Source organism: Ochotona curzoniae, unplaced genomic scaffold, assembly GCF_017591425.1.
Source record: "Ochotona curzoniae isolate NIBS_2020 unplaced genomic scaffold, NIBS_Ocur_1.0 scaffold_3208, whole genome shotgun sequence".
In the NCBI taxonomy this organism is placed as follows: domain Eukaryota; kingdom Metazoa; phylum Chordata; class Mammalia; order Lagomorpha; family Ochotonidae; genus Ochotona; species Ochotona curzoniae.
This window is the reverse complement of record NW_024467106.1, coordinates 29,844,861-29,863,711: the sequence shown is the minus strand read 5'-3', so window position 1 is coordinate 29,863,711 and position 18,851 is coordinate 29,844,861. Positions and strand designations below refer to the sequence as shown.

Sequence of the window (18,851 nt, the reverse complement as noted above, 5' to 3'; positions counted from 1 at the left end):
CAAAGCTTTGGGCTGTCCTCGACTGCTTTCCCGGGCCACAGGAAGGGAGCTGGATGGGAAGCGGGGCTGCCGGGATAGAACCGGCGCCCATTTGGGATCCCGGGCATGCAAGGCGAGGACCTTAACCACTGTGCCACCGCGCCGGGCCCTACAATGTATTTTTTTCAAAGATCTTCACTGGGGGCCAGTGTGGTAGCATAGTAGGCTAATCCTTTGCAGCACTGGCATCTGATATAGGCATCAGTTGGAGTCCCCACTGCTATGCTTCCCTTCCAGTTCCCTGCTGAAATGCCTTGGGAAAAAGCAGTGGAAAATAGCATAAGGCCTTGAGCCTCTATACCCACCTGGCAAACCCAGAGGAAGCTCCTGGCTCCTGGCTTTCCATCAGCTCAGCTCCCGCCATTGTGGTCATCAGGGGAGTGAGCCAGCAGATGGAAGATCTATTTCTCAGTCGTTCCCATTCTCTGTGACTTTGTCAAGAAAGATAAATAAATCTTTAAGAAAAAAAAAAAAGATTTTTAGTTTTTTTTTTCATTCCCCCAAGGGGATCCACTGCTCCTGGAGGCACTGCAATACCAGGTCGATGCGTGGCGTGGACGAAGCAAGCTCCTATTCCAACTCCTAATTCCAAAATTTCATTTAATATATTGTCCTGGGATAGAGGACCTTAATGGTTAAAGTCCTCACCTTGAACACGCCAGGGTCCCATATTGGCGTTGGTTCTAATCCCAGCAGCTCCACTTCCCATCCAGCTCCCTGCTTGTGGCCTGGGAAAGCAGTAGAGGACGGCCCAAAGCCTTGGACCCTGCACCCGCATGGGAGACCTGGAAAGCAGTTCCTGGCTCCTGGCTTCTGATCGGCACAGCACCGGCCATTGCGGCTCATTGGGGAGTGAATCATTGGATGGAAGATCTCCCTCTCTGTCTCTTCTCCTTTCCATACATCTGCCTTTCCAATAAAATAAGTAAATCTTTTTTAAAAACTGATAAAAAATTGAAAATACACTTGACCTTAGCCAAAAGACTGAGAAAGTTAGAAGTTGGGACAGATGGAGAAAGAGATCTTCCATCTGCTGGTTTACTCTCTAAATGGGCACAACAGCCTAGAGCCAGGCCAGAATGAAGAACCTGGGGCTCCATTCAAGTCCCCACACGACGCAAGAGCCAAAGCACTGGAACCATCTTCCACTGCTTTCCCAGGAGCATTAGCTGGGTCAGCAGTGGAGCAGCTGGGACAAGAGCTGGCACTCTGACACAGGAAGCTGGTCACCATGGAGTGAATGTGCTGTGCCACAACACCAGCGCCAACCATGCTGATTTTCAGCTCTCCGAGTGATCCCGCCATACTCTCAAGGTCAAGACTCTCCAGGCTGAACGACAGCAGTGGGATGAGAGACCAGGGAGAGGAAATTGGGGAGGACTTCACACCCATATCCGTCTCAGCATGTCAAGGAGCCACGGCGGCTGCAGCCCCGCAGGTGGACACCAAGGGTCCGCGTCCCTGGGAAGGGCTCTGCTGCCAGCTGAATGGCGTTCTCACCCAGCCCCCGCCACAGCTGCGTGTTTGAAGGAGACTCTGGCATAGAGGCACCAGGGATGCCCAGAGGGGAACACACGTGAAAGGGCAGCGTAGGCATGGCCTCCTGCAGGCTGAGCAGAGTGGCCTTGGAGCACTGCTGCCCCACTGACATCTGAGTCTTGGCCAGGAAGGCCACCCACCTTCAGTACCCCATCCAGGTGCCCAGAGTCTCACAAGGGTTCCTCCACCGGCCCAGGGTCTCCCCTTGTAGGAACTCTACCCTAAAGATCAACCAGGAAGCCCTGAAAGAATGACCTACTGCCACAGCCTTGAGTGTTCTTTATACATTGTGGATGCCGGAAATGCTAGACAAAGAGCAGAAAGAACCGAAGGATAACAACCAACTCAATAGAGCGTGAAGAAGCCATTAAACGGGCAAGAGTTTGAAGTTACACATTCAGCATGATCTCTCACCTGTGCAGAAAATTTTAAACATGCATTGAGAATGTCCTGCAACAAGGGATAAATAAATCCCGGTGTGTTCACAACAAGGAATGCCATGCTGCCTGCAACAACACGGGGAACTCTCAAAAGCGTGGTGCCAAGCGGAAGGAGTCAGATGTGAAGGTGCCATTTATGTACAATCAAAATAGGCAGAACCATTGAAAGGAGGAAGAATAGACAAAACTAACCTCCGGTGTTCGCAGGATTGGGGATCCCCTGGAGAGACAGGGAGCTGCAGGGGCTCCGGAAATCCTCGGGGGGGGGGGAGGCATGTCCTACGGGAACTGGTTCAAGAGCTTCCCTCCTGGGCCTCCCTCCTTCTCCCCAGGAACACCAAGCACATGTCTGCTAGCTTTGGTTCTCAGTCTGTAAGTTAACTGCAGGTGGTCCCGTCTGCCACGGACCCATAGAGAATCTCCAGCAACCCAGCTTGTGCCCTGACCTGCATGCCCGTATCCTAAACCCAGATGTTCACACAGGGGAGAATGGCAGAGCGGAGGTGCTGAGCAAGGGACCACCTCATCACACAGCAAGCGGCACAGGCCGGGGCGCACGCTGGGGAGGGTGCAGATCGGCATGTGGGGCAGAGGGCTGGGTGCCACAGGAAACTTACACTCTTGGGGCTCTAGAAGGGGGACACACTGGTCGGAGGAGCTGCTCAGGGCAAGGTCTGGCGTTGAGACCTTGAACCCAGGCTGGCTCAGGGGTTCTTAACTGACTTGTTTCCTCTTGGTTTTGTTCTTCTAGAATATCAGCTGGAGTCTTAGAGAGCCTTTTTAAAATGAATTTTGTAGTGACTTTTTGTTGTCTCCTCTATTCCCACCCCCAATCTACACAGGACAACACTGAGATCCGGGAAGGGACGAGAGGGCCAAGTGAAGGGGAAGGCGCAGGTGGCATGGAAGGGAGCCAGGGGAGCCCAGGGTCTGGTCTGAGTCTGAAGTGAGCTTGCTGCAAAGTGCCCAGGGCCAGGACCTCCACAGGCACCCCCACACCCCATGGCCACTGGACCACTGCCTCCCCCAGGAGGCACCTGCGCCAGTCATTTCGGGAATAAGGCGTAGAAATGCAGCAACGTATTTGCACAACTCAGCAGCAGCAGTTCCTTCTGTGCTGCCCAGGGGGTATTTTGGTTGGGCTTTTTTTAATTATCCAGATTAGCATTAGGTAAATTCCCACGTGTAAAGGCTTCTCCTTTTGTGAGACCAGCTGTCGGAGTGGAAGTGGGCGAGGGGCCGGCATGCCCCCCTGGGCAGCAGTGGATTGAGGGGGCAGAGGACAACAGGGCAGGCACACCCTACCCAGGCCTTCCGTTCCCCTGCTCAGCAGCCTCCTCCTCCTCCGTGTAAACAGCCGTGGCTCCACAAGGGTTTCTCTCCCACTGTTCAAATGCAGCATTTGCTTCTCCCCAAGAGCTGGCTCTTCTCCCAGGGGTGGCCACACCCTGACTCCCGAACAACCAGGGGCAGGGTGGGTGGGATGGGGGCGGCTTTGGGGCCTTTGGCAGAAGACCTGAAAAGCAGACATGCCCCACGCGGCAGTCATCAGGTGAGGGTCTCCGGCGTGGTGGTCTGCGCCTTCCACCGCCTAGGCTTTCTCTGTCGTTTCTTTCCTTGGCATCCAAACCTCCCGTGTCTGGCCTAAGAACCCTTGCCCCGCTCCGTGGAGCGCACAAGGCCTTGTGGAGAAGCCTTGGGGCAGAGGGTGCAGGCTGCAGGGCAGGGCAGCCCTGTCCACAAGCAGACGGTCACCCGCCTTCAGGGCCACCTCCTCCAGCACCCGTCTTTCTCTGGTCCCCAGTGCTTCAGCATGCGTTTCAGAGCAGAGGGCGCGAATGTCACACAACCAAATTCATTTGAAGATTATGTGAGGGAACTTCATAGTTTATACATTCACATACAGACACTCGGGAGTGTGTGTGGAGACATGAAAGAATATGTAAGTGGCTCTCATTAAAAAAAAAAAAAGGTTTTGTTTACTTACTTTAAGGGGAGGGTGACAGAAGGAAGAGAAAGCTTTTACATTTGCTGGTTCACTTCCCACACGCCCAGACACCAGGGCTGCTGGCTCCTGGCTTCAGCCTGATCCCATCTGGGTCTCCCACAGGAGTGGCAGGAGCCAAGCAGTTGGATCATCTTCTGCTGCCTTCCCAGGTGCGTGACAGAGCGCAGTTACCTGGAACCAACACACCAGCTGGCGTCACAAGCTACGGCCTAACCCACTGAGTCACAGTGCCAGTCCCAGATAAATTTGTGTATTTCAGACTTTTTTTTTCTTTTTTGTAGAAACATCAAAGTGCTCCTCCTGCATATCACTAAGCACTGAATTTTTGTTTTCATGTTAAGCATTGTTTGAATTTATTATGAGCATGTATTGAGTTTTTAAACGTTTGGGCCTGGTGCGGTAGCCTAATGGCTAAAGTCCTCGCCCATATGGGCACTGGTTCATGTCCAGCTGCCCCACTTCCCTTCCAGCTCTCTGCTTGTGGGCTGGGAAAGCAGTTAAGGATGGCCCAAAGCCTTGGAGCCCTGCACCCACATTGGAGTCCCGGAAGAAGCTCCTGGCTCCTGGATTGGCTCAGCTCTAGCCATTGCAGCCACTTGGGGAGTAAATCAGCAGATAGAAGCTCTTTCTCTCTGTCTCTCCTTCTCTCTGAAAATCTGATTTTCCAATAAAAATCAATCTTTTAAAAATGTTTTTCTAATTTTTTTTTATTATTATTATTATTTTTATTGGAAAGGCAGATATACAGAGAGGAGAGACAGAGAGGAAGATCTTCCGTCCGATGATTCACTCCCCAAGTGAGTGCAACGGGCCGATACTATGCCGATCTGAAGCCAGGAGCCTCTTCAGGGTCTCCCACGCGGGTGCAGGGTCCCAAAGCTTTGGGCTGTCCTCGACTGCTTTCCCAGGCCACAGGCAGGGAGCTGGAAGGGAAGCGGGGCTGCCGGGATAGAACCGGCACCCATTTGGGATCCCGGGCGTGCAAGGCGAGGACCTTAACCACTGCGCCACCGCGCCGGGCCCTCTAATTTTTTTTAATTTGAAGGACAGAAAGATAACCAAGTCAGAGATCTCCCACCTGCTGATTTACTCCTTAAATGAGTGTAACAGCTGGCTGGGCCCTGCTGAAGCCAGGAGCCAGGCATTGGATCCACTTCTTCCACATGGTGGCAGGGACCCAGGCCCCTGGGCCGTCACCGGCTGCTTCTCAGGGGCACACTGACAGGAATCTGAAATGAGAAACATGGGCCCAGCGTAATAGTGTAGTGGTTAAAGTCCTCTCCTTGCATACGCCGGCATCCCATATGGTTGCAGGTTCTAATCCTGGCGGCCCTGCTTCCCATCCAGCTCCCTGCTTGTAGCCTGGGAAAACAGTTGAAGACAGTCCAAAGCCTTGGGATCCTGCACCTGCATGGGAGACCCAGAAGAGCCCCTGGCCTCTGGCTTTCGATCAGCTCAGCTCCAGCCATTGTGGCCACTTGGGGAGTGAACCATTGGACGGAAGATCTTCCTCTCTGTATATCTGCCTTTCCAACAAAAATAAATAAATCTTAAAAAAGAAGAAGAAGAAGAAGTGAGAAAGAGCCTGAACGCAGACACTCTGACGTGACATGCGGGCATCCCAAGGGTAGTCCTCACTGCTGTGCCAAACTCCTGGCCTTCCTTCCAGCTTTTCCAAAAAGGTCACGGTTATTTTATTTGTTTGAGACACAGAGAGACAGCCAGTGAGAGCTCCCATCTGCTTATTGACTTCCTAAATGCCCACAACAGCAAAGGCCTGGAAGACAACACAGGGTTCCCCTCTGGGGGTCAGGACCCGATTATATGAGCCAGCGGTGCTGCCCAGAGCTTTGTGTGAGCAGGACACTGGAGTCGAGGACTGAGCCAGGTGCCCCAGTGTGGGATGAGGGCAAGGTAACCCTGAGCTGAGTGCTCACTCTGATGAGTTTATGCTTTGAGCAGACACTTCTGAGCATGCACCTGTCTTCTCCTTTGCTGGACTGTGGGGACCTGCCTCTGTCCCCCAGCACCAGCTGCGGCCAGGGCAGGGCACCTTATCGGGGAGCTGGACCGGAAAAAGAAAGGCAGGGCCTTGAGCAGACGCTCTTACACGGCTCAAACAGGGGTCTTCGAAATGTGCAACTCGACCTGAAACAGGATACCAACTGAATGGGTCCTAGGGATAGATGTGTTATCATTAGGTTAATGTTTTTTTTCATTATGAAGTAAGAGAACTGTATTTAGGAAGTTTTTAAAAACAACAAAAAATGCATGATCGAACCATCCTGAGCAGTGTGCCCCTTGTATTTCTGGGCAGTGCTTCAGGGCACGTGTGTCCCGTGTGAGTGCCCCATGCTACGTGCTACGCAGCGGGCTGCCCACACAATTCAGACCTTTCTTCAAACTGCTGTAAAAGCGCTAAACTCTTACCATGTTAAATGCAGTCACGCCATGAAGGGGATGTTCAAAATTTTTTCAACCAATCATCTTGTTCTACTGAGGTAGCTTTCTATTTTTTACTATGATAGCATTCGTTATTTTTTTTTTTAATGAATAGCTTTTTCCCAATGCCTTCATAACTGGACTCTGGGTTCCCACTCAGGGATGCTCAGGCACCTCAGGGGTCATGGCCCCAGCATCTAGAAGGAAAGAGTTAAGGTCATCTGATCCACAGACTGGTCTACCAGTTGTCTGCATGATATAGGCGCTTGCACTGGACAGTGAGTCTGTACAACTGTCTTGAGAATCTTGGTGCAAAAGAAAGGTGGCTGAAACTGAAATGTGATCACAGACAGGAACGTCCCTCCGAGGAAGCTCCTAATCCCTCCATGGACACTGAACCAAGAACAAGCAGCTGCTGGTCTGCAGGTCAGTTGTAGGTAGACTTGTCTGTATGGCTTCATCAAGTGCCGTTGGTTCATTATGGAGACTAAGGTGGATGCGTGGCTGGCTCCTAGAAAAGAATGACAGCTGTTCCCGGGAGCCTGGCGCCATGGCTATGAGCTTCCCATGCAGCAGCCGACACGTGTCCGTCCCGCGGTTGCAGGCTTACTGTAACACAGGCTCCTCACACTTTCCAGGGAGTGCTGCCTCAGGCTCAGGATGCAGACACCCCCCCGCCTTGCCACAGTCAAGCACAAATAGCCAGGGCAGTGGAGGCAAAAGAACCAGAACAACTCAATTAGAGAGGCTGCTGTGACTGCGTACTCTGCCTGTACTGAGCTCACAGGCCCCTTAGGACACTGTTACAGCGATTGTAATGTGGAATTTCAGTTGTAGTGAGGAGCCCCGTAACTTTCTGGTTGACACCACAGTGTATAACAGCAGCTGTCAGTCCCGTAAGATTAAGCTACTGCTGCTGTTGGAGCCAGCTTAGGCTGGGTAATCACAATCTGCCACGTTCCTGGAACAGTGCAGTCTCTAGCCCTACACTTCTCAGAATGGATGCCTGCCACTGAGCGACGTGTGACTGTGTTCTTAGATTAGACCATCAAGTGAAGAAAGGTTTTCGAAGCTAAACGATGCCACAGTCAAGATTTCATTTCAGAGCAAGCTCTAACTACCACGTGGAGAATAGACTAGAGGGTTCAAAAACCAAAGCCCAGGGTTCCAGCAGGTGGTCGATGACAGGAAAGGTGGCTGGTGCAGTCCTTTGCTGCTCCCACACTCCAGCTCTACCTCCCCCACGAGAGAAGGGGACCGTCCTGCCCCCGAGTGTGTGCTTTGCACTGAGGGCAAACTTCAGCTCATGGACTGGGATGGAAGCAACTGGAAGCCACTTCTGAGACTTGTCCATAAAAAGTGGTGTGCATTTCCACCTGCCATCTTGTGCATCAGCCTAAGAAGGACCTGCCCAGCCGGGCCCCCACCTAAGAAGGACGAGAGAGCTTGAGGCACAGCTTCACCCCGGCCAGCAGACTCCTGGGCACGCCCAGTTAAAGGCTCCGCAGAGCCATTGGGCCGTGACAGTGGGTGCCTGTTTTAGAGCCCTGGATCCTGCTGGGCCATCAGGAGTGTTCCTACAGCCTTGCAGAATGATATGTTGGGGATACGGAGGAAACACTTAGAGAAGCAAATGGGTTTGGTGGTTCTGTCGGGTCGGATGCGTGAGCCTGAAGGAGATCCTCCAAGAACTCAGCATTTGGCACAGGGACTGGAGATGGGGGAGCTGGCAGGGGCGTGGAAAGCACCAGTGCCAGAAAGAGGAGGAACGGCCTCTTACGTCGGACCTGGGTCAGCAGCACCTACCCCTTCACCTCAACCCTTTCCTTCCCCGGAGGACCCAGGACCTGGAGCCAGTCCTCCACCTCCCTGCCGTATTCCACCATCTCCATGGCCCTCTGGCAGGACAGCCCTTCTGGTGTCTGCCCACTGAGTCAGCCCTGATTTGGACGAGGAGCAGGGCCAGACTCCCCAGCCACAGGAGCCACGTCAAGCAAAGCCTGCAGATTTCCCAGGGGCTTCCTGCAGAAACAGCAGCGTGCATCTCATCACTTTCATTTGCTTAAAATACCTGCCTCTGCGGCACCGAAACCACCTGAAATAACCACTTCTTTATTTCCAACGAGACAAGTTGAATTCAATTTGCATTGGATAATTCTTTTCAATTAAGAGATAATGATCTCGTTGTGTATTTGGGTTTTTTTTTTTTTTTGGCACAAAAAATAATCCTGTCCAAAGACCAGTTTTTTCCATAAGGCGGTGACAGGCCTGATCAGCATGCTCTTGAGTCTTGGACTCCAGAGGGAGGCCCCAGCCCAGGGACTCCCTTGTGGGATGACCTCTGACCACGTGGGTCATTGACCTGGTTCGCCCTTTTCCCCACCTTGTCCTGCAGCTGCTCTTTCTGTTTTGGATGAAGAAGTGAGCTTGTGACTGCTGCCAGGGGGTGGTCAGAGACGGGCCGAGGGCTGGAGGAACTGTGTGTCCCTGGACAGGCAATGACCCCCGGTCACAGAGTCCTGCCCTGTGGGAGGAGCAGAAGGCTTCCCTGTGTGGAAACTGTTCTGGCTCAGCTGTGCTTCTGGCCTGAGCCCCTCCAGAACTTGCAAGGTCTGCAGCCCGGGTTCTCTAGGGAACAAGCCCAGCAGCCAAGCCTCATTTCCTGGCTCCTCTGATTGCTACTAAGGGATCCAGGCAGAGAAAGCAGAGACAGGGTTTTTTATTCTTTTTTTTTTCTTTTTTAAGATGTATTTATCTTTATTTGAAAGGCAGAGAGAAGGAGAGTAAGAGAGACAGATCTCCGCTCTGTTGGTTTACCCCCGAAATGGCCATGATGCCCAGATATGGGCCGCTCCAAAGCCAGGTACCCGGAACTTCTTCAGGGTCTTCCATGTGAATACAGGGACTCAAGTGCTTGGGCCATCCTGTTTTCCCAAGTGCATAGCAGGGAGCTAGATCAGAATTGGAGCAGCCAGGACTTGAACCGGCACCCGTATGAATTGTGGGTGCCACAGGCAGCAGCTTAACATGCTACGCTGCAGCGCCAGCTTTGTCCCTGACAGTCTTCTCTGTGGCTACACATGTGGTGGAACTGCCCGAGCTGCCCCTCCCGAGCTGCCTCTCCCGCTCCTGATCATGTGTTTCTTTGTTTTCTAAGCCTTCCTTTTAGAGGCAGAGAAAGAGAGCTTCTATCCACTGATTCATCCACAGTCATTGCAAATATCTTTCCATGTAGATACATATTTGTGGAATAAATCACAGCAGTTAATATGTCAAGAATGTTCTACCCCTTCCCAAGCCCACTGCCGTGGGTACAGATAAATGCAGGTTGCAGACACCACTGTCCCCAGCAGGTCTGAGAAGGCTGCCCCAAACACACTGGGTGCTCCTGTTGCCATTTCCTGGGCCTCTTCCCACCTATCGCGGGTTGAGGGGACCCACCGTCCCCCGTGCAGAGAGCTCTGAGCTCGTTGTGGTCACAGGGAACAGTCAATCTGGTTGTCACTTAGCACAGAGGTTTCTGGGTTGTATGTTTCATGGTCAATGATAAGCCTAATTTCACTTGAACATGTTAAAACGAATATGCATTTTTAAAAAAGCTTTGTTTAGGGCCCGGCAGCGTGGCCTAGCGGCTAAAATCCTCGCCTTGAACGCCCAGGATCCCATATGGGCGCCAGTTCTAATCCCGGCAGCTCCACTTCCCTTCCAGCTCCCTGCTTGTGGCCTGGGAAAGCAGTCGAGGACGGCCCAAAGCTTTGGGACCCTGCACCCGTGTGGGAGACCCTGAAGAGGTTCCTGGATCCTGGCTTCGGATCGGCATCGGCCGTTGCGCTCACTTGGGGAGTGAACCATCGGAGGGAAGATCTTCCTCTCTGTCTCTCCTCCTCTCTGTATATTTGACTTTTCAATAAATAAATAAATCTTAAAAGAAAGAAAGAAAGAAAGAAAGCTTTGTTTAGCTTTCCCAGCACATAACCATAAATGTAGCTAGTTCCAGATTTGTAATGACAAAACAGGGACAGTCATTTAGCCTCTCAGTTAAGACACCACATAAGATGCCCATATTCCATACTGGAGAGCCTGTGTTGTCCCGATTCTGGCTCCTCATTTCAACTTGCAGCTACTCTGCACCCTGCGAGGCAGCAGGTGAAGGCCCATGTACTTGAACCACCACCCCCCTCCCATGTAGGAGCCCTGGATCGAGTTTCCTGCCCCGGCTTCAGCCTGACCCAGCCCTGACTGTTGCCAGCATCAGGGGAATGGGCTAGCTGGTCAAATCTCATTCTTTCTATTTTCCAAACAAAACAATTTTTTTTAAAACATTTTAATTGCAATTTACATAACCTCATGGTGGGTGGAGGAAACCACCTCCGCTTTCCTACTGCCCTTCCTGTTATTATTTGAAGGGAAAAACAGCTACAGTCAATCTGTGCCCACCACTTCAAATGCCCTCAGCAGGTCCCTGATGTCAGAAAGCTGCTGTTTCTCTTCAGGACAGTTTTCTATATTTAAATTAACTGCTGGATCTCCATGAATAGAAATCACAATTCCCCAAGGTTCATGCCCCACGCCAGTGTGCAAGAAGTCAAATATAGGTAGGCTGGCTTACTAGAGTTTAGTTCCAGTGGCCTTTGCGCTGTGCTCCTGACACTGTAAGAAGGACTGCAGGGATAATGGAAGGATGAGGCACCCTCTGGTTCCTCAGGCTGGCTGGGTGCTGGAGGCCAAGGTCACCCAAGAACCCCTGACTGGTCCCCTTCTGCAACTGGGATGGTGCATCATCCTGGTCCAGCTCTTCTGTGACCCAGACAAATGACCTTGACTGACACTGTAGGTGGTGGCACCTCAGCCCCTGATGTGATGCTTATGGAATAGGACCCTCCAACAGCTGGACAAGAGGAAGGAGGGAAGCAGGCATGGACAGAAACAGCTGCCTTGCTGCCTCACAGGCCCAGTCCCAGCCAGGTTGGCCCTGTGGGGACGCGTGGATGCCAGAGGGGACTTTCAGAGGAGTCCTGGGCATGGTGTTCCAATACAGCAGAAGTGCCCAGGCCTTTGTACCCTCGAGGCAGGCCGGCCCTGGCTGTAGTGGATACAGCCCTGCCAGGGTGGGAGAGTTGGCAGGGAGTGCAAACCTCTGTAGCTGAAGCTTGAGCCCTCCTCTAAGAGCCCCCATCCCCAACCTGTCCTGCCCTTTTGTGCCTTGGCCACCCGGTGTGCCTCACCCTAGTCCCAGTTGGGTCCTTTCTTGCTGGACAGGCTGTGCGTCCATCAGCAGCAACACTGGAGCCAGCCCAGAACATGCAGTTCTAGTGCTGCTCTGAGTGCTGCTTTGCCACCCAATACACATCCTCATCTTCTGTTCTCCACATCTGCATCGTGCGTGATTAGAAATGCTTCGTTTCCAGATTTCTGTCTCTGTGTGACTTCGCCTTTGCTCCTGACCTTGCCCCTGAGGCAGGAACGGGGAAATCAAAATGAGCTACATGAGGTGGTGGCCCTGTCTCTAACAGTTGGATAAAGCGACCAAATCAGGGCAAGAAAGGTGCACGGTAGGAGGGAGAGCAGAGGGTGGTCTGAGCAGGTGTTCCAGAAGCTCAGAATGGGCAGTCCAGAGGTGCTTCCCGGAAGAAACGGGATTAGAGCGGAGCGTAATGTGGAGGGGGAGGAGTCTGCACAGACTGGGATGGAAGAGGAGACAATGAGGAAGACGGGCTGGAGAATGGGAGACGCAGCATCCCCAACCAGGCCGGCGGGATCCCCAAGCCAGGCCGGCGGGATCCCCAAGCCAGGCCGGCAGCATCCCCAAGCCAGGCCGGCAGGATCCCCAACCAGGCCGGCGGGATCCCCAAGCCAGGCCGGCAGCATCCCCAAGCCAGGCCGGCAGCATCCCCAAGCCAGGCCGGCGGGATCCCCAAGCCAGGCCGGCAGCATCCCCAAGCCAGGCCGGCGGGATCCCCAAGCCAGGCCGGCGGGATCCCCAAGCCAGGCCGGCGGGATCCCCAAGCCAGGCCGGCGGGATCCCCAAGCCAGGCCGGCGGGTGGGTGTTGTGATGTAGTGGGGTAAGCCATTGTCTGCAATGCCTGCATCCCATATTCCAGTGCCCAGGACCCAGTGCCACCACCACTCCCAGCCCAGCTCCCTAATAAAAACACACCCCGGGAGGCAGCAGTGATGGCTCAGCTGCAGCCCACGTGGGAGACCTGGATGGAGTTGCTGGCTTCTGTAATAGGCATATGGGGAGTGGGGTGTGTGAATGTGTGTGTGTCTGTGTGTGTGTGTTTGTGTCTGTGTTATTCTGCCTCTCAAATAAATAAAGAAGCTGAAAAAGGAGAGGGAAAGGCAAAAAGCAAGGAAGTCCAGGAAATGAAACCAACAGGGAGAAGAGGACCCGTTTCAGGATTTCTCATTTTTGTGAGGTCCAAGAGTACAACTATGGCATCCAGGAGCCAGGAGCTGCATGCCGGTCTCCCACAGGAGCAGCAAGGACTCAAGCACGTGAACCATCCTCTACTGCCTTCACAGGGAGCTCGCTATGAAGCAGAGGAACCGGGACTCAAACTGGCACTCTGGAATAGGGTGCTGGGTCGCAAGAGGTGGCTTACCCTGCTACACTCAGCTCCCTCCCCACTCAGCTACTCTTCACTGGGGTTATTTATGGGTTGTGGCCAGCTGGCGGGCCAGCTAGATGGTCTAAGATGAACTCATTCTCATGTCCTGTGGTTGGCCGGTCAGGGCCCAGGCTCTTGCAGTGACCACATCACACACCTCACCGTCTGCCACAAGTCCAGGACACAGTCAGAGTGGGAGGGATGACGAACTGAGGGCAGAGGGCCCAGGGACAGGGAGGCCAGCATTGCAGCATCCGCGACTGCCATCAAGCCACCATGACTTCTGATTTTCAGAGCTGTCATTTGCAATAGCAAGAGTTTTAAATACACATACCACACAGCCCACAGATTGCCATGAAGTAAGGACATTGAATAGCACATCGAATATGCTTAAAATTTTTCTGATAACACTTAACCTTTAGAGTTAAAAAAAAAAACAACAACTGTGCTTCCCACTCTAAATTAAAAGTCCCAAGAAAGGAACTTTTTTTAAAAAAGATTCATTTACTTTTATTGGAAAGTCAGATACACAGAGAGGAGGAGAGAGAGAAAGATCTTTAGTCTACTGGTTCACTCCCCAAGCAGCCATAACAACCAGAGCTGTGCCAAAGCACAAGCTGGCTCTGAAGCCAGGAGCCAGGAGCTTCTTATCGGTCTCCCATGCAGGTGCAGGGTCCCAAGGCTTTGGGCCATCCTCCACTACTTTTCCAGGCTACAAGCAGGGAGCTGGATGGGAAGCGGGACAGCCAGGATTACAATCAACGCCAATATAGGATGCCGGTGTTTGCAAGGCAAGGACTTTAGCCGCGAGGCTACCATGCCAGGCCCCAGGGATTTTTAATAATAATGTGCCAACACTGTGGCACATTAGATTAGATTACCACCTGCAGTGCTGGCATCCCATATGGACACAGGTTCGAGTCCCAGCTGCTCCACATCTGATCCAGCTCCCTGATAATGCACCTGGGAAAACAGTTGAGGATGCCTCAAGTCTCCATGTGGGAGACCCAGAAGCAGCTCCTGTCTCCAGCCTTCAGACTAGCCCGGCTCCCCAAGCCTTTGCAGCCATTTTGGGAGTAAGCGAGCAGGTAGATCTTTCTGTCTTCTCTTTCTCGCTTCTGTCTCTCTTTGTAACTCTGCCTTTCAAATAAAATAAGTAAATCTTAAAAAACAGAAAACTCTGGGCCCAGTGGCGTGGCCTAGCAGCAAAAGTCCTTGCCTTGCATGCCAGGATCCCATATGGGCGCCAGTTCTAATCCCGGCAGCTCCACTTCCCAAAAGCTCCCTGCTTGTGGCCTGGGAAAGCAGTCGAGGACGGCCCAAAGTCTTGGGACCCTGCACCCGTGTGGGAGACCCTGAAGAGGTTCCTGGATCCTGGCTTCGGATTGGCATTGGCCGTTGCACTCACTTGGGGAGTGAACCATCGGAGGGAAGATCTTCCTCTCTGTCTCTCCTCTCTGTATATCTGACTTTGTAATAAAAATAAATAAATCTTAAAAAAAAAAAAAGCAGAAAACTCCAAGGTAAAATGAAAAAAAAAAAAAAATGAAGCCAAAGTAGCTAAGAAACAGCCAGATGAAAAGTGGAAGCCACGTGTCAGTCCTGGCCACTTCCATCTTGGGGCTTCAGTTTCTATGGCTACAACACTGGAGGGTTGGGTGAAAACAGCTCCTCTCAAATGACTCGAGTAGCCTTTCTCACCGAGCTTTAAGAGCTATAAGAATGCCAGCAATGGTCCCCTGGGATGTCGGTTTCAACTAGGCACAACCAAAATGTCAGGCACAACCAAATTATCCTGGCTCTTCTTCCACCGTCTGCTGTTCAGATGAGTTTTGCTTGGGAAAAGCAGGGGAGACATCTGGGAGGAGGTGAGATTGAGCGCCACACCATAGAGGCTGAAAACACTGAGTATGGTCCAAGTCCAGGGACGTCCCCTATGGCGACACAGTGCAACCCTGCCCAACCTCCACGAGGCAGCCCTACAAGCGGGCTACAGAGCAATGGGCAGCGGCTTGAGCCGGAGCCCTGCCAGCCTGGGTGAGGTGATGTCACGTGGGTGTAACCAGGCACGGGCAGCGTGGGCCGAGCCACCATCACAAGCAAGGTCCCTGCTCTGCATCTCATCTTGCAATCTCAACCTGTGCGTGTGACTCCGTTCCATGTTCACTGTGAGATGCACAGCACAGACTCAGTGCTCATGCTTTGCAATGGGCAAAGGAAGTTTTAAAATGAAATCTCCACATTGTTAAAGAACCCTACAAGTGATTCAACGGGCCCCAAGTGCCTGTGGAGCTCGTGACAGCCCACGGGAGACGTGGGGAGGTAGGGATCTCCTTTTCCTTCAATCGCCGCATTCAGAGGTGGCAAGTGCTCTTAGCCTGGGAAGAGGCAAGGTCGTCCAGTCGCACGGCTCCGTGGCACCTGCTCGTTATGGCAACCCTCATTGCAGAAGGCCTCTGGGTCGGGTAGGGGCACCGTCCCAGCTGGGGGGCCTGCAGAGCTCTTGCAGGCTCCGTGTGATGGCCGTGCGGCTCAGTGGGAGAGTCTCCTTGGCAGAGGCACTCCTGCCCCCTCCCCTCCGCAGGATGATTTACACGGCCCATCAGAATCTTCTTCCAGGAATTCCGGTGTTGATGTTAGATAGACTTCTTGTTACATTGTCCTCAGGAAGAAAGAGCCCCCTGCGCAGGTTGTCTGTCTGGGAGGTTGTGGATTGCAAGGAAAAGAGACAGCCAGGCCCTGACAACACTGCCCGGGTTCCTGCTTCTAGCTGTGCTGGTCCCCCTGGAAGTGTGCGTTTCGGAAGCCAGTGAATCCCTGGACAGCTAGCATCCCAGACAGTCAGGTGACTCTGGCTGCAGCCCAGAGGCCTTCAGGGCCCACGTGTAGGGCTGCCTCGTGGAGGCTGGGTAGGGTTGCACTGTGTCACCATAGGAGACGTCCCTGGACTCGGACCATACTCAGTGTTTTCAGCCTCTATGGTGTGACGCTCAATCGCACCTCCTCCCAGATGTCTCCCCTGCTTTTCCCAAGCAGAGCCCATGATTTTTTCCTCTGAGTATCTGAGCATCTGGTGAAAATATATACGGGAGCCTAGCCCTTCTGTCTTTCAATTGAGATAGGTACGCACGGGCCTTCCTCCCAGCTGATGGGAGCTCCTTTGGGAAAGGCGTGGGTCATATGAACCCCTGACGCCGTTGGACAAAGTGCTGTAGTGTTTATTGAGGGAAGAATCAGTGAACAATTGGGTGGTCCTGTCTAATCTGTTAAGAACATTCCAGGGCATGGTGCAATAGCCTAGTGGTTAAAGTCCTCCCCTTGAGACCCAGCAGAGGATCTGGGCTCCTGGTTTCAGATCAGTGCGGCACCAGCAGCTACAGTCACTTGGAGGGTGAATCATTGGACAGAAGATATTCCTCTGTCTCTCCTCCTCTCTGTGTATCTGACTGCAATAAAAATAAATAAATCTTTAACAAAAAATGTCTTTCCCTTGCATGTACCAGGATCCTATACGGATGCCAATTTGTGTCCCAGCAGCCCTGCTTCCCATCCAGCTCCTTGCTTGTGGCCTGGGAAAGCAATCGAGGACGGCCCAAGGCCTTGGGTTTCTGCATCCATGTGGAAAACCCTGACGAAGCTCCAGACTCCTGGCTTCAGATTGGTGCAGCTCCAGTCGTTGTGACTACTTGGTGAGCAAATTAGCAGACAGAAGATCATTCTCTCTGTCTCTCCTCTGTATACTGGACTTTTCAATAAAAATACACAAATCTTTAAAAGAAAAAAAAAAAGACAGCATTCCCTTAGATTGGCAGAGCTGGGTCCCCTCTACTTAGATTGGGAAGAACTGGAGAATTCTGATTTTAGGCCACGTGGTTCCTGTTGGAGCTCCCCTGTGCCACTGTAAGGCAGAAGCAGCCCCAGGCAGGCCGAGGGAAGGAGCAGGGCTGGGCATGCACAGGCACCAAAATGTCTTGGGATTTTCACATTTCACAAAAGGGAGAAAGAGAGAGGAGGGGGAGAAAGAGAGAGGCGGGAGAGAGAGATATCTCCCATCTGCTAGTTCATTCCTCAAATGGCTGCAAGAAGCCAAGGACTAGGAACTTCATCACAGGGCTCCCATGTGGGTGGCAGGACCCCAGGCACTTCCGGCATCTTCCCCTGCCTTCCCAGGCACGTTAGCAGGAAGCTTGAGTAGAAGCAGCACAGCCAGGAGGCGAACCGGCCCTCGGATGTGGGATGCAGGTGGCGCTGGCAGCAGCTTCACCTGCCACAGCACAGCTGACCCCACAATATTAGTCCTTTCATTTTTCTAGCCCATTAAAAATGTCAAAATTTCTCTTGGCTTCCAACCCATCCATGACCGGGCACCATTCCAGGTTTGGCTGCAAATCATGACTTGCTGCACGCCGATACAAGGCGTTCCTGAGCATCCCCACCCTGGGAGGAATGCTGGGGGACGGGCAGGCTCTCCCCCTGACAGGGGCTCCCAGAACTATCCCCGGGGGAACAGCTGCCGCTCCCTGCATCTGCCCCCACTCTGAGGATTAGTGATTCGGGGTGCTGTCTGGTAGTTCACGGACTGCTTAACAGTCCACAGTTAGCCTCCTGCTGGAAGCCCAGGGAACCGGGGCCCTCATGGCTGCCCACTGGCGTTGCATCACACACGGGACTCCGGGTCCCCTCTCTACCCAGAGTTGCCCAGCGGTGGCACAGGGAGGTTTGTTTCTTAAACCCTAACGCCCCAGGAGCTGTTTCACATCCACACAGCTTAGATTCTACCACACTGACCCTGGGTTTCCCCCAGTCCCAAGCTAAGGCCCCTGAGGTGGCCTCACTTTCCAGGTGCCCCACCAGGGCCCCATGAGTCCAGCCTGCAGGACCCAAAATGGGGCCCTGACCCAGGATCCGCTACTGAGTCTAATAGCTCCGCTCCCAGCTTCCTCTGTTAATGGGCAAAGAGATTGGTATATGATTAATGGGTTAGCTGAAGTAGTGGACAAATATTGACTTTTTAAAATGTGAAGTTATAATTAACTGTCAATAAACACATTTGGAGTAGAAGAGTCTCCAAGCAATGTAGTAAACTGCACTGGAAGAGTTTTGCTTGTTCCAGAGATGCACAAATCCCAAAACCAGAAGAGGGAATGGCACGGTGGCATATCTGGCTAACTTTCCACCTGAGGTGCCAACAGCCGGTATATCCTGGCTGCCCCACTTCTGATGCGACTCTGTGCTAATGGCCTGGGAAAGTGCAGGGGAGGATGGCCCAAAGCCTCGGGCCCCTGCACCCTCATGGAAGACCCTAAAGGAGTGCCAGGCTCTTACCTTCAGCCTGGTTCTAAATGGCCATTGTGACCATCTAGGGGATAAACCAGAAAGATCTTTCTCTTATCTCTCTGTGATTCTTCCAAAGAAACATATTTAAAAGAACAAAGGATATTAAAAAAAAAAAAAAAAAAAAAACCCTCCACAGACTCTTTTGTGGACCTGGGAGGAAACTTCTGGAGACCTCACTAACCCGTCCCTCACACCTCTGCAGGCTGGACCCAGGCTGGCAGGCTGGGCAAGGGTCCTCCCCTAGGGAGGGAAGGAAGCAGCTGGTGACATACATCCCCATAACAAACTTCAAAAAGAAGCAGGTGCAGCGGGCAGGATGGAGGTGGTCTGGGGCTCCAAACCAGAGCAGAGTGGGGAGTGAACTGGGGCTGCCATCGAGGTGGCATTCACAGGCAGGTGCCCCAGCCGATGCAGGGGAGCAGCAGGCAGAGGGG

The 18,851-nt window shown here is 52.7% G+C and overlaps 1 pseudogene; it reads right to left on the bottom strand.

The window, feature by feature from the left end:
* Positions 1-542: 542 nt before the first annotated feature.
* On the bottom strand, positions 543-659 carry LOC121145185 (annotated as a pseudogene).
* Between the last annotated feature and the right edge of the window lie 18,192 nt (positions 660-18,851).